Genomic DNA, 13,238 nt, shown 5'->3' with positions numbered 1-13,238 from the left:
TGTAGGGTTTTTTTTTTGGGAGGTTTTCAAGGGGAGCCGTGTGGGGGGCTGCTAGGGGTCTGCACACTGCTGTAAGAGGAAGAACAGCAGTTGTAGCTACTGTATCAGAGAACTCCTCACGGCCTCCTCTGCCTCTATCTCTCTCTCTTTGTTTTTTTTTCTTTCTTCTTTTATTATTAAGTTGGTTATGATTATTGTTTTTATTTATTGAGGTTAATTGAAAAAAAAAATGATTTTGAATGTTATTGTATTTCAATTATTTATTTGAATTCTCAAGTAATTTTAGCAAAGAATTTTATTCGTATTAATTTAATTATTTTTATTCGTAATTTTGTTAAAGGTTTGGTTTTTATCGTCTGTGTATGTGTTTGATTGAGTTTCCATTCGTGCATGTTTTAGTTATGTGTTTAAAGTTACTGTTTTTAGTTAACGCATGTTTCGATACTTGCCTGATTAGATGTAAGGTTTTCGTTGGTTTTGCTATTGCAAGCATGAGTGGCTAAGTTTGGTAACTCAGGTTGTGGGTCAATGTCGTTTGTGTTCCATGGTTTATTAGTTATCCTATGATATTATTGATAAACTTTTATTTGGTTGAAACTGAAAATTGAAGGCATCGTTGTTAAATCGCTGGCTCTTATTTCTTGTTTTATTGTTGACGTCAGGCACATCAAAACCTTGATTTAATCTAGGATTTTCATCAACCAATTTTTACATGAAAATTGGTTGATGCTTAATAAGAGTATTTTATTTTCTTCCATTTGGATGTGGTCAATTTACTCAAGCTTTAGTAATGAAATTTCATCTTATTAATGTCTTGATTGGATTAACAAGAAGAGGAGTAAGGCCTAGGAAATTAGTAAACGGTGGAAGCAAATGGACGTTGAACCCGTAACCCGAGTGTTTGGTAAAATTGTTTCAGTTAATCTATTCAGTTTTGGTTGAGTTATTAAATTTAAATTTTTGGAAAATTGATAAAATTTCAGTCTCATTTTGATAGTTTACTCAAGCATCTCCCACTTTGCTTACTGTTTTCAAAATCATAAAAGACCAAAAAGATTTTCAACCAACATTTTACAGCAACAGGATTTCACTAAACTTTCACAAATACTTTGATACTCAGTGGTCCCTATGGAATAAATCCTGGACTCATCCTTGATACAACTTGACACTTATGCACTTGGAAGCATAACTCAGAACGAGTCAATCATAACATGAAATATTCAAAATATTAGAAGGATAATAGATATACCTTTAAGATTTACTCCTTAATTGTTTAAGCTCGAAGTGGTGTCTTTTTCTCTCTCGATTTTTCCAAAATTCTTATGATTCCCAAAATCCTTAGCACTAAAAAAATATGAACTTCTAAAAATATTAGTGACTAAGGCACAAAATAAAATAAGCATGGCACTCAAATGATATGCATTAAAATCATGTCATGCAAATTCATTTCATTATCAAAAATGGGGAAACTTATGCATTTTGAAAACATTTTCAATGGGGTATGAAAGACTTCGATAAACACTTTACAAGTCCTCCAATTATTTGATTTTACAAAAGCATTTTCAATAATCAAACGGTAAAATCCATATAATATAAGCAATAAAGGATTTGCAAAGGGTCCTCAAAATAGGGATACACCGAAAAATGAGTCATTGCGATCTTTAGCATAAGCCGTTAAACTTTTTGCAGCGAGACTCTGATACCAATTGTGGAATTGGTGTGATTCCAAGAGGGGGGGGGGTGGAATTGGGTTTTAAAACTTTTTTACTAATTTAAACATTTTTTTGATTCACCACAAATCATATCCCATTCAATGTACATGCGTGTACGTAAAATAATTGAACTATGATTTCAGGCATACACATGTGCAACATATCTCATTTAAATTAAATGTGTGCGTAAAAATAATTGTGGCAGTGAACAAGCAAGCATACACATATGGAAATTAAAATGCAATAAATAAATGAGATAGAGAGAGAATGTGACACACAATATTTGTTATCAAGGTTTGGCCAAACCAGCCTACGTCCTCACCTTGGGTATACCCCCCAAGGATTACATTATCCCTACTCACTTAAACAGGCAGAGCAGAAGCCTTTTACATACTCTCCTTACGGGGTGAGGAAAACTCCAGTTCAATTACAATGCTGAGCCCAACTTGTCTCATTTATGGGGCTGAGACTCCCCAATTCAATTTTAAGGCTGAACTGAACCACTCTCTCTTATGGAGCTGAGACTCCCTAGTTCAATTTATGGGTTGAACCCAACCGGTACATTAAAACATTTTTGTACATAAAACATGCCTCTGAAATACAAGTAGAGATGTACACATTAAAACTCAAATATATGCACTCTCTAATGATATGCATTATGCTCAGTAGAGAAAGGGTGCTATCAAATAATTTTGCACAAATAAAATATATATGAAAAATAAGTATTATTGTTCTCCTATAAATATTTTTGCAAATAAAGAATATTTGGAGAATCTAGGAATTTAGGTTGAAGAAAAATATTTGGGCTGTAAATAATTTTTCTCCCAAAAAAATATTTATCAAAGAAATAACTGAGAGAAACCCAACCAATACTCTCAAAATGATTTTCAGAAAATAAATAACAAGTGAGAGTATGTGCATGTGAATACAAATGAAATGCCCAAAATAAATATACTCTCTTCCAAAATGATTTTGAAATAAGTGAATGGAAAGAGAGTTGGAGAGTTTTTGTTTAAAACATTTGCCCCAAAGGAATGATTTTTGTAATAAAAATGTTTTGAGGGAACTTTGATTAACAAAGTATTAGAGAGAAATTTGGAGTTAATCAAAGTTACTAATCAAAGCAAATGATAGGGTATTTGTATATTTTACAAAAATTATGACCGTTGGGGACACGCTCGGTATTTTGGTAAAGTTTAATTAAAAATTAATGACGTTTTAACCTTTAAAAACTTTCCAACCCAAGAGGTTCAATCGACCATTTTCAAGGTTCGGTCGACCATATTAATAGGTTCGGTCGACCGTGTCAAGTTTGAACTATGGATTTGGTCGACCATCATAGGGCAATTTTGATCCCTTCGTAGGTTCGGATGACTAAGAAAAGGTCAATTGACCATACTTCTAGGTTTGGTCGACAATGGCCAAAATGAACTGTGAGTTTAGTCAACCAAGTAGATGGGGTATCAAACACGAGTTGGTTCTGTTGACCGTCCAAAGTCAAAATGTTGATGTCTGAACGATTTTTTGACTCCTAGGCAAATAGTGGTTTATTCAACCAAGCTAGTTATTACAGGTTTGGGTTGGTCGGCTAAGGGCAATAACAATGAATATTTTGCCTAACAAATCTGGCATCAATCGACCAAAGACTTTGTTTTTTCCCCGATTTTGACGCTAAAGCTACTCCAAAAACTTTGTATGATTTTAGTCTTTTTACAAAAAGGTTTTTGGTGAAATGTGCTCATCCCTAGGGTCTCTTTATGGTCATTCTGAGCATACAAACATATCATGCAGATGCATGCATTATTGAAAACCAAAAATATAAAAAATTATAAGCAATACAATTAAAAACGAAGTGCCTTTTTTCTTTTGCTCTTCACTCCATGGAATGCACAAGTTGAAGTAAGCTTTAAGTCTTCTGGCTTCCATTTCCATTTTTCCTTATATGTGTTTTGAATAGTAAACCTGTTTAAGGACTTAAAAACACATATAAGAAACTGGTGCTTTTTCGGTATCAAAACAAGGATCGGACTCAAAAAGTCAATGGGGTCTTATATAAGAAAGGATTTATGGGATTCCAAGTTGACTTTGCTTTGCTTGCTTCAGCTACATTTAATTGGAGTCAGGACAATTTGGGATTAGAAAGGATTTCCAGGGCAACTTGGAATGTTAGTGATTAATACAACTTTGGAGTGTTAGTAGTTAGTGCAACTTGAATGGGACTACTTGGATTCAGGAACTCTCAATGCCACCTACCTCCAAGGTAGTTAAAAAAAATTAGATTAGGACCACTCATATTTGGGAACTATCAATGTCACATGCCTCTGAGACGACCAAAACAATTTTGAAGGTGACTACTCGGATTTGGAAATTCTAATCGCCGCAAACCTCCAAGATGAATAAAGTATTTTGGAAGGGACCATTCAGACTTCTGAAATGGTTAGAACAACTTGAAGATAACTACTTGGATTTGGGAACTCTAATCATTGTAAACCTCTGAGATGGCTTGAGCATTTTGGAAGAGACCATTTAGATTTCTAAAATGGTAAAAAAAAAACTTGAGATGACTACTCAAATTTGGGAACTCTAGTCGCCGCAAGCCTCCAAGATGGCTAGGGCATTTTCGAAGGGACCATTCAGACTTCTAAAATGGTCAAAACAACTTGAAGATGACTACTCAAATTTGATAAATCTAATCACCATAAACCTTTGAGATAGTTAGAGCATTTTGGAAGAGACCATTCAGACTTCTGAAATGGTCAAAAAGACTTGAAGATGACTACTAGGATTTGGGAACTCTAATTGATGCAAAACTTTGAGATAGCTAGAGAATTTTGGAAGGGACCATTCCGAAAATAGTCAACTTAGATGAGATAAAAAATGATCAATTTGGATGAGACCAAAAATGGTTAAATGTGATCAGACCAGCGATGGACAATTTGAATAGGATCGAAAATGGCCAATTTGGGTGTGACCACTCCTATAAGATAATCAGATCAACTTTGAAAGTGATGTATTTGTGACATCCTGGTATTTGAAAAACTTTTGTAAATTTTCTTGGATCTGAGGATCAATGCCCCAATATGTGAAACATATTTTCAATGCCCAAGTAATTGAAGAATGTTTTCGTAATAACAACTTGGATCTGAGGACTGATGCCCTAGTATTTGAAAAACATTTTTACAAATCACTTTGTTCTGAGGGCCAATGCCCCATGTTCTAAAGGAGAATTTTGACGACAGGAATGGACAAGAAAACATGTATGGCATGAATGAGTGGGTGCATGATGTATGTATGTTATTTCTTATCATTTTTATGCTATGTATGAGGATGAATAAATTCCTCTATTCAAATGGACCAAGATTCTACTCCTCATTTTTATTTTATATCCCAACTGCTTATTTTTGTTTTGGAAAGGAATTTCAACGAAATGTCAACCATGCTGCTCGGGTATGAATGTTCCCGTGCTCTATCCTTAAAGGATAAACCTTTTGGTTTGTTACTTCCATTATGAATTTTTCCCAAACTTTCGAATCCTCGTGGGATCGTGTGTGTGTTTGTGTGTGTTTTTCTTTTTAATAAATAAAAACCCTTTCAAATAGGAAAACCAAGATAATCATGCATTTATGTTACACATACTCATTTAATCATGGGACTAAATGCACAAATTAGTTTTTTTACCTAGTTTACATACCGTTTTGATGGAAAACGAATTTACCATTACCTTGATGCCATATAGCTTCAACATCAGCTTAGTAAACCAGTCCATAGGTAAACACCTCTAGCTCTTCCATTTGATGACCCAAATTTCGTAAAAAAAATGCCTCTTTTCTGTACTCCGTTGTTGCAAATATGATGTCCTCCTTAAATAAAGTTATTCTCAATCGAAGTACTACACTTCTATTTCCCTCCTTACTCCCAAAATGTGGTAAGTGTTTTACCTATGTTTTGATCTCAAGGTGGTCTTTTAGACACAGGATGAAACGTAGGCTAAGGATAATGGTTACCAACAGAAAAGGGAAACTCAGGCTCAAAATCCCCATGATAACATTTTCTTCCCTGGTTATTGCAAAGTATTGACCAAACTTGTTCTTTGATTAGGATCAAGTCATAACGTAGTTCATACTCAACATTGAGTCTAACAATTAATTTGAGACAACAATATGTACCGAGTTGGTTAGGATTTTCGTTTGGATTGTAATATAGGTTGGGGAATATGGTTTTAAAAAGAAAAGGATTTAATAAGGCCTGATGTTATCAATTTTGTAAAAAGTTAATATTTGACCAAGGATCATCTACGAAACATGCCCCTTATTCTTTTCCTTCTTCTTTTTTGCTTCCCCTTTTTTACATCTTATGATTTTTGTTACGAGGGGGGCCTGATTTATTCATCCTTTTGGATTTCATCGGGGCTTCATGTTAATCTTTCTAATTTGTCTAGTGTGGGGGATGATCCTTGGATGGTGTTTTGAAAAAAATTTCCAGCTCAACAAGGTTATCAAGAGATTTCTCCTTTGATTCTCTTTTAGGGTAGCAGAAAAATGGTCTGCCATCATTTTGGCTAATAATCGTTGCCTCAAATGAATGATCAAACATTAAAAAACTCAGAACCTGTGTCGCAACGTCTCGGAAGCGAGGTGCAATAAAAGGCGAGGGGAATAAAAATGTGTGTGATTTTTAGAAAATTTTGAAATTGGAGTTGCCACCAACCTAGTTTCTTTGGTGCGGTGAGAACATCTAATTATTGCTTAATTAAGAGTAGTCTCAATTTGTTGATACCAAGATTGGGATCGAGAGTTTGGTTATGTTAGGGAAAGGTATATGTATAGCCTACGCACCCATTATACGAACGATACCTAATTAACTAAGAATTATCCCCAAATTGAATTTAATAACCTTTTAATTTACTCATTTTTAAATAAACAAATAAACGAATAAATGTACACAATTAATAGAATATAACAAAAATTGTGTGTGATTTAGGAATATTTAATAAGACCTCCAAAATATTTTGTTAGGAAAACCCCCCTCAGAGCTAATACAGGCAAGATGTAAAAAACCTCATTGCTCGTTTTATAATCATAGGGACACACCCACACAAAAATCGAGAAAATCATGAAAAGTATTTTTTTTTTTTTAAATTGCTAGATTTTTCAAAGTATCTGTAGACTTTTTTTGAATATTTTTAAAACAAACAATGAATAATGTGCAAAACTAAAGCAAAGAAAAAATGCTACATGAATTTAGCAAAATGAAAAAAAATGAAACATAAAGATGAATTATTTATTTTATAAATTAAAAGAAAAAATGATGATGAAGGTATACGCAAAATTAAAAACAACACAACACAAACAATAAAAAAAAGAAAGAATATATATATATATATATATATATATATAAAATATGATATGATAATAGTTATAAAGACATAAACATTAACTAACAACCAAAACCATATATGATAAATAAAAAAATTAAAATTTGACACAACTAAAACACACATAAAATAGAACATAGACAAAATAAAAGTAAACAAACAACAAAACAATATAACGGGTTATACAATATAAGCAAACAAATTAACATAAATAAATAAAAACAAGACAATATTACGGGGTATAAACAAATAAGAATCAAACAAATAAACAAAAACAGTGTAAAAAACAAATAAGAATCAAACAAAACACACAAATAAGTAATATGAACAATATAAGAATCAAACAAATTAAAAATTAACATAAATAAACACCACACAAAACACAAAAATAAAAATCAAACAAATATAAATAAAAATTAAAAATACAAACAATAAAAGAATTAAAAGGTAATAGAATCCTAGATTGTAGCAAAAGTCGTGAGGCATGAGGCCATATGCTAGTGATGGTTGTGTCCAAATGTAGAGACTTGGAAAATTTATTTATGAAAAATAATAAAGGAAAGAGAAAGGAAAAGAATAAGCAAGGGGAAGGAAATTTAAAAGGGGGTATCAGCAAGGGTTCGTCGACGAACCCAGAGTCTTCGTCGATGAATGTCCTTCTAGGTCTCGTCGATGAAGTACTTGTGTCTCGTCGATGAGAAGATACTGGGATTCAAGGAATTTCAGAGAATTTCAGGATTATCGATGAATAAATCACCTCGTCGACGAAGTGTCTTCATGGGCTCATCGATGAATCACTTTAACTCGTCGACAAAGCCTGACCTATAAATAGCTCTTCCATCATTTTCCAGCGAAATCTCTTCTTTCCTCTCATTTTCTCTCTCTACCCTACAATTCTCACTCTCTCTCTTCGATTTTAGCTCTGTTAAAACCCGTTTCGACGATCAGAAGTCACCATGGGGTTTGTGGGGAGATTCTCTACAACTTAGCAAGAGCAGATTGTTGATTTGGAGTTCTTGGGCACCACTCCGAAATCAAGGTAAGTAAGGTATTTTAGGGTTTAAGTATTTATTTGGAGTATATAGGGCATAGGAAGTGTTAAATGAGAATTATTCTAGGAGATGAGTTGATTGATTTGGGAAAAATGTGATTTTTAGGGTTTTGAGTTTCGGATGCCGCGGGCATAGGATTTGGGCTTTTAACGGATCTCTCAGTAAGTCAGGTAAGAGAATATATTATAACAATCATTTTTAGAATTTCTGGTTGAATTAATATGTGAAAATGAGAATATTATATTTTTTCTAAAATTATTATGATGCGAATATCTGATAAAATTGAGTTGCATATGACTAATACTGAATTGTGATGTTTTAGGATTTGAAATATGTGAAATGATGATATGTTTTATAAGAAATGTTGAAATATGTGAAATGATATATACATATATATATATATATATATAGATATATATATATTATGAGAATGGAACGTGTATTGAAAAGATGAGAAAGAAATAAGAAATGATGAGAATGTTGAAATGTGATATATACCATTATAAGATCAGATATGAATACTGAAAATGTGAATGTTGAAATGTGAATACCGGAATGTGAATGTGAAAATGTGAATATTGCAATGTAATACTACAATATGAATGTTGAAATGTGAATACTGGAATGTGAATATGAAAATGGGAATATTGTAATGTGAATACTGAAATGTGAATGCGAAATGTGAATATGAAATGTGAAAATGAAATCTGATAGATGGTTGTTGAAAAAGAGCACGGTACCGTCGCTAGTGAGGTGTTAGTGCAACCACACGGTCTCATAGAGAGTGTGACGTTAAAGTCAATTGGGACTTTGGAGAGATGTTGATTGCCCCCTGGGTTCGGACCCGGGATAGGCTGGCCAATCGTACTACAGATGGATAGGTAGAGTTTTTATTTCGATCTAATCAGGTAGGCCAACTGCGGTTAAGATCCAGCCTTCAGGCCGCACAACCCTAACCATGGGGGGAAGCATGGTGTGGAGAATATCCTCAGGGCAGCCATGAGGTATAGATGGTGCATGGATTGGTTACCGAGTACACTCATGAGCTAGATGTGAAATGGAAATGAGAAATGAAAGAGCATAAGGTTAATAACATAATAGTTAGGGCAAAGTAAAACTTGCCACTTGAGGCTTATTGAGTAAGGTGAGTGCGTTTATAAGTATTAGTTGTAGTCGCACCTGAATTATTCGTCCAAGATTACAAATGATATCAGAGCAGAGGGGAGCTACATGTATAGGCATATAATCTCCCCTATCCTAGGGTACTTTCACTAATAAATATGGGTTACATGTGAATGAGTTTGAAAAATAGAATTAAAGCTTATAAAAGCTTATGTTTTATATCTATATAATTATGAGTATGTCTGGTATATTTTTCTCAAATGGTATTATCACTGAAATGAGTATATTACGATATAACAAAACTCATACTGCCACACACTGTAAATATTTTTTTCCATCTTACTGAGATGTGTCTCACCCATGAAAGTTAAGGTGTAGTCCTAAGGGGGGGTAAATTGGGTTATTAAAATTTTCTTAGTATTCTTTTCAAGAATTTAGCCTCTTGTTAATTTATCAAACACACAAAAAAGCTTTTTAATCAATCCAAAAAAAAATCACAACACAAATAAACAAAACTCAAACAATCAAACAACCAAAGTAATTAATCAACAAAATACGAAACCAAGATATAGTATGCAGCTCTTTGGCAATTTCAACTTTTGTAAGAGATATTTGCATGTTTGTGGCCCTGTGAATATATGTAAGCTCTATATTGAATGAAAATGTTTGCACTCTTTTACCTAAGATTTCTGCAAACAATTAAACAACGTACTCCCTTTTTTAATTTCCGCAAAAGTTTAATCAAAACATACTTTCTTATTGTTAGCTTTTACCGTGATCCCAAGAAGGGGGGTGAATTGGCATTTTAAAATTGATGCCCTAGGTAAATATCCTAATAGCAGTATTTTCATAACCCTAAATTCAATCTAGTGCAAGCAAAATAAATCAATTACAATATGTAGCAAAAATTAAATAGCGCAATTTAATCAACCAAGCATGTACCAGAAAGCAGTAAAAAGTAAGTGACACCTAGAAGTGTTATCGAGGTTCGAAAAATAGCTTACATCCCCACCTTGGCTAACAACCATAAGGATTACCACTATAATGTTCACTTAAATGGGTGGAGAAACACCTAAACAACCAAGTCAATTAGCATAGGGCTGACCTCAACCTTTACACACAATCCTTACCGAGCTGGATTACAGCCCCCTCAGGCCACACGAGGAATACAACAGTATTTTTCTCAATAAGACTAGTACAGTGATTATACTTTCATGTGAAGAAGATATGTACCCAATATGCGCAATCACATACACATCAACAATATGGATATAGTGTAAGCCTAGTGATGCAAATAGTTGTGCAAACAACACTCAATAGGGTATTATGTATGGAATGCTCAAGAGTGTTCAACACAAGAATATATCTTGAAATTTAAGTAAAGAAAATTTCAATAGCAAGTCAAGATTCCAAAGAGATCAATCAGATATTCAAACTTGCTCAATAAAATTTTTTGTAATGATATAAGCACACTACTAGTTTGAAATATATTTTGGCTTGTTGAAAATATTTTTACACAACAAAAATCAAAGATATGGAAGTCTTGCAACATTTATGCAAAGACCCCAAAGCTTGCTAGTCTATCCCAAAAAAGATTTATAATATGAAATGAGTGGGATAAAACTAAGCCAAACTCCCCAAAAAGAATATCAATAATCACACAAGCAAATGGGAGTTTCAGCACAACCTAGCAATCACAAGCACACTATATACGCTCTCACGATCTCAGAATGTATCAAGGGAATGGAAATTTGAAAGTATTTGGACAATAAGAGTATTTTCAAAAGAGAGGATTCTTGACTAATGATTTTCCTAATTAATCACTAATTCTCACAAATGCGCCTATATTTATAGGCAAGGCAAAAATTATGACAGTTTGGGACTTGTTGGGAATTCTTAGAAAAGTTTGAAAATGTTTAAACACCATTAACCCATATTAACCCGTATTTACCTCAATTAAAATATTTTTAACCTAACGAGGTTCAGGTGGCTAAACTGTGGTTCAGTCGCCCAAACAGACACAATTATAAAAGTCATTTAAGTCAATTCAGCAACCCGAGTCCTAGTTCGATGGCCGCAACAAAAGTCATAAAAATTTCTTTGGAATTTCGGGTGCTCGGTCCTAGGTTCGGTAGCCCAAACTCAGATATTCAGTCACCCGGGCCATTTTTGAATTTAATCCCTCGGTAGCCCGATTTGGGGAGGAGTCTTTTTCAAGGGGTTCGGGCGCCCATGGAAAGTATGCATAAAATGGTTCAGTCGCCCGAGAGCCGAGATCAACTGTTGACTTCTCAACAGTTCAGGCGGCCGAGGAGTTTTGAATTCCTGGGGTTCGGTTGCCCGAGCTATCTTAAACTCCCTAATAATATTCAATTAAATGCATTTGTAACACTCCTAAATTTTGTATGATATATGAGCATGAGTGTTGGGACCTAGAGTCATACTAGAGTTTTACTGAGCTTACCATATATCCTATATGCATGACATGTAGGTAATTATTACAGACTATATCCCTAGTTACTATTACAGGCCCGTGTTACATAAATTTAATTTACAATATGAAATAAAATCTTCAGGGTCTTCATGTCTTACTTCAAGTGTCATTCCTTGAGATGCTCATCTAAGCCTGCACATACACTTGAAAATCATCAAATACTTAAGTATTTGTCATTATCAAAATCGGGTGTGACCTATAAGGTCAATATTCTCCCCCTTTTTGATGAAGACAAATACATCATACAAAAGATGGGTATAGCCTTAGAAGGCTCCCCTTAACAATTTGCATTATGTAAAAGTATAATTTTCCTTGACAATGTGCATCATGTAAAAGTTGTAAAAGTATTGTTTTCCTTAAGTGCTTGTAACCCAATTATTATTTTCCTTAAGTGCTTCCATCCCAACTTTTTGCCTCTTATTCATCTCCCTCTTTTGGCAATAGAAAAAAGGGCTATGAAAGTAATAGTTTTAGGCAATGGGTATGAATCATTTGTGTACAAGATAAGTTTGGGAATTTTTAAAAATTTCAGCAACATGCCATTTGAAAATAGGACATTTTCCAAAAAAATCCTGTATAAAAATGACATATTTTGAGTTTTTAAGACCTAACAGTTTATCCACAACTAGTTAAATCAAACAGTTCCAGTATTATCAATACATAAAACATAAATGCAATCAACATCATGTAGTAGATATGAGAATTATGCATTGCAAAACATAATCAATTTCATAAAGTCCAAGCCAATGAAAGATATCAATAGTTATATTAGTTGTTAGACTTTGAAATTATTTGAAAGCTCCCCCTAAATTTATGCAAACAATTAAATATCTTGGAAGCATCTCTACTATGCATAAGACCTAATTCATGTCTAATTTATATGAAACTATCTTCTGGAAGTGGTTTAGTGAAAATGTCCGCCCACTACTCACTAGTGCATACAAACTCAAGAGCCACATCCCCTTTCTGTACATGATCACGAAGAAAGTGATATCTAATTCCAATGTGTTTTGTTTGTGAATGTGAAATAGGATTTTTAGAGATGTTGATTGCACTAATATTATCACATTTAATCGGTACTGTATCTTAATACAACCCAAAATCCACAAGTTGTTGTTTCATGTAAAGAGTTTGAGCACAACAGCTTCCAATCACAATATATTCTGCTTCGGCTTTGGATAAGGTAACTGAATTTTGTTTCTTGGAGAACCAAGAAATGAGAGATTGTCCTAAATAGTGACAAGTTGGTCTAGTAATCTTTATATCAACCTTACTATAGGCAAAGTTAGCATCAGTATAGCTCACAATCTCAAAGGTAGTATGCTTAGGGTACCATAAGCCTAACTCTATAGTTCCAACTAGATACCTAAGTGTTGGCCTTACAAGGTCTAAAATCTTGTTATCTTATTTTGATGCTAACAAACAAGTTAAATTTAACGTTTTTGTGTGAGTAATAATATTTCAAGGCTCATATATGAGAAAGA

The sequence above is a fragment of the Malania oleifera genome, chromosome 11 (genome assembly GCF_029873635.1).
Source record: "Malania oleifera isolate guangnan ecotype guangnan chromosome 11, ASM2987363v1, whole genome shotgun sequence".
NCBI classification, from domain to species: Eukaryota; Viridiplantae; Streptophyta; class Magnoliopsida; order Santalales; family Ximeniaceae; genus Malania; species Malania oleifera.
This window is presented reverse-complemented; position numbering follows the sequence as displayed.